Genomic DNA, 3,732 nt, shown 5'->3' on the forward strand with positions numbered 1-3,732 from the left:
AGCAATATTTAGATAATGGCAATGTCTTTCCAAGTATTAAATTGTTTAAGAGCAATCCCGCACCTACTGATGTTAAGAGCAGGAGTGTCCTCCATCAGTACAAACATTTCATGAAAACAAAGACAAAGAAACAATCCAAAAACTCTGTGCTTTGTCATTTTTCTATGATAGCTTGCAGCTCATAATGGTGGCTACAAACAATATATATTTCTGAAATCATACTATGCTCTTCCTGAACGCCTGTTGTTCCTCACCTGCTTCTTTGCTTTTCAAAACTGATATATTTTCAGGGTTTCATATATTTGGCATAGCTGACTTGATTGTATATGTGCCTGTTCCAAACCTACCATTGCTTCTTGTCTCTAAGACCGAAGCAATTTTATCCAGCATAAATGTTTACAAGATAAGAGACCATGCTCTCAAAAATGTCCGTGACTTTCATTTTTGCTTTGGAGTGATCTCAGAAATGCAAAGCTCATATTTCAAAACTCTTTAGAGTAAACCTAACAGCAAACAACAGAAGTTTAACATGCAAGTAATTAGCAAAGGGTTTACTTGTGGAAAGCAAGCAGCTGGTAAGACTAAACAGCTGTGTGCAGTATGTGAGGTTTGCTTCTTCATTTGAAGCAACTGGCCACCGTTGAAGGCAGGGCATTGGCGTACATGGCCCACTGGTCTCTTTGTCAATTTGTCCAGTATAAAATTAGTGCAGGTGAGATCAGGACCAGAAATTGTCGATTGAATTTGCCTATCTATTGTTATCATCTGCAACTCATTCCATTCTTCTTTTCAAAGTGAAAATAACTTGGAGCACATCTTAGATAGGGCAACCAAAATCCGGAATTATCTATTTCACCTGTAATTACTAATATCAGTCTGACCATTTTATCTAAAAAAACCCTCTGCATTTCAGGATCAAAACTCTGCCCTGAAATATAATGAAGAATTTGAAAGAAAAAAGCAAGGAAGGTACTGAAGTCTGGTACTAAACTCAACACTCTCCATGCCCTTCTTAATAACAATTTATATTTTCTCCTCAAACAGGAGTGAAACAGAATAGAAGGAATGTAAGACTAAATTTTAAGACATAATGCCCTAAAGGTTACTAACTAACAAATAGTGTTAAAATATTAAACAATTATCAAGGTCATATAGTCATATCATTTTTGGGAATCACAACCATTTCACTCTGAGTCAGATCCCAAGAGATATTCAGAATCTCCAATACCAGTTTGGGAGAACTGAGGTGGTATGGTACGTGGCAAGTGTGATCCTAAATACAGACGTTCACTATAGCATTCTAGAAAGAGCTAATCCACATAAGTTATTTTTGGTATAGGTATTAGACACTATTCCAAAGTAAAAATAACTTCTATTGATTATCTTAACAGAGACAAACCAACACAGTCAATACTCCATAACAGTTTCCCACTGTAGACAAAGACTCTGAAATTGCAACTACCATTGCCTTAAACTGAAATCATCTTATTCATTTCAGCTGGCATTTGATCAAGCCCAACAGGCACAGCCCTATTCCCAATGAAGTCAATGAAGTTTTAGTATTGATTGGATTCCAATGATATTTTTTAAATGTCTGAATAATGCTGCTGTTTGATATTGTAGAACAGAAGAGAAGTGAAATCCCTGCTTGTCTGAGGCCAGGAAAATAGTAGCATCTGGCCAATTGTTCAAGCATGTTAATAAAGCGTTATCTGTAGGAAAAGGGGATAGGGATTCAGAATGCTTAAAGCCTTTGATCTGTATTAATGACTGTAGCTCTGAGAGGGCTGGTGCAGGAAAATCTGCTCTTCCTTTGCATGTGACCTCCCTCCCCTAACCAGGTATAATTCAACCCTGGGAAATATAAGTGTGAACTGAAGCACCAGATCATCCTCAAGTATTAGGGAAGTATGGAAATATTCACACCCATTTCTAGCAAAATAGGGAACATCTATGGTTATTCCTGTCTGGTATTCACACTCACATAGAATGGCATATTTTAAAACATCCTGAACTATCCTGTAGCATTTCTCTTATGACTACTGTTCCAGATACAGCAGAGATCAAGGTGGGATTGGTGACCTCAAATTAGAGACCTGGTAGTGAAACCAAGAGACTGGATTTTGCAAACTTTTATTCAATTTCCCAACCCTTGTGGGACTATTCACATGAGAAATGGTTTGCAAATTCAGGATCAAGCTGATTTAAATAGGAAAAAATCTGCTTATGTTTTTAATACTCTAATGAATATTGATTTATAATTGAAACCTCATCCCTTGTGGGACTTTTTACAATAATGTTTACACAGATTTAAACTATAAATGTATGTTTTATTCCCCTGAAGATGACTATGTTGGCATGTATTCTTGATTTTTTTTAAAAGGAAAAAAACCCCAAAATAACCTCAATGTGCAAATGGACCATATCTGCAAATATGGGTTGCTACATCCATAATATTAAATAAAGTCATGAAAAATGTCATTCCTTAATGTACAATGCTGTCATGCAGCACATAGAATTCATAGAAAACATACATTGAATCTCATTATATAACAAACGGAGGCAGGAGGTCAGCCAAATTCTTCATAATTGGAGGAAATGTGTATCCAGAAAGGGAGAGCGCTCTTAAATCATACCTCTCTGAGTTCTCCTACCTCTATTACAGCCAACACCGGAACTAAACAAGCAACCAGATGAATGATCTGGATGAGGCTAACCACAGACCTAAAAGTTATTCTTGCAAAAATATGGTCTTGTACATCTGGATCTTACAATTGCCAAGTGCATACAAAGGGTCGACAGAGGTGTTAACTGTCATGGTAGAAAACAGGAAAAAAATTATAGAGCAGAGTAAACTTGATATATCAAATAACAGGAAGAGACAATGTCACAGTAATATTTTTGTTGCACAGATGTCCTTATTTTCCTTTAAAGCTATGTATACCATTTTTGACTGGTCCAGAAAAATGCCTGTTGGTGTGCCTATATCAAGAACTGTTGCACATCTAAAATAGCCCACCTCAAAAATACAGATTTACCATCTATTCTTACAATCCACACAAAATGCCTTCTCCCACAAAGAGTAAAGAAGGGAGATTACAATAGTCTGAGCCAAAGAGAAAGGGTTTTTTATAAAGCCTGACAAACTTGGGGCACCATCCTGTAAGATGGTATAAGATCTGACCTTGTAACAATCACAAAACAATAGTTTCATAGTGCTTAGGGTCGGACGGGACCTAAACAGGTCCGACCCCCTGCCCCGGGCAGAAATGGGTTGCCGCGGTCATATCACTCCAGCCAAATATCTGTCCAGACAATGTAACAAGCTGCCTAGGGAAGCTGTGGAATCTCTTTCGTTGGAGGTTTTCAAGAAAAGGAGGGAAAAGCATTTGTCAGAGATGGTTTAGGTGCTAGAGGAGTGTTGGATAAACTTCTTCACAGTTTGTGTGACCAGACTCTGGAATAGACTCCCAGCAGGGGTGGTGCAGGCACTCACCCTGGAGAGCTTCAAAAGCAGACTGGACGCATACCTTGCTGGGGTTATTTGACCCCAGCAGTTTTTCCTGCCCAGAGCAGGGGACTGGACCCAGTGATCTCATGAGCTCCCTTTCAGCCCTAAACTGTGAATCTATGGATTAGCTGACCTTGAATACTGTGATTTGATGGAAAATAAGATTTCACAGATTTCTTATAGTATCTTTATTACTTAATATATTTGTCAGTCATTCCCCA

Source organism: Alligator sinensis, unplaced genomic scaffold (genome assembly GCF_000455745.1).
Source record: "Alligator sinensis unplaced genomic scaffold, ASM45574v1 scaffold277_1, whole genome shotgun sequence".
Taxonomy (NCBI): Eukaryota; Metazoa; Chordata; order Crocodylia; family Alligatoridae; genus Alligator; species Alligator sinensis.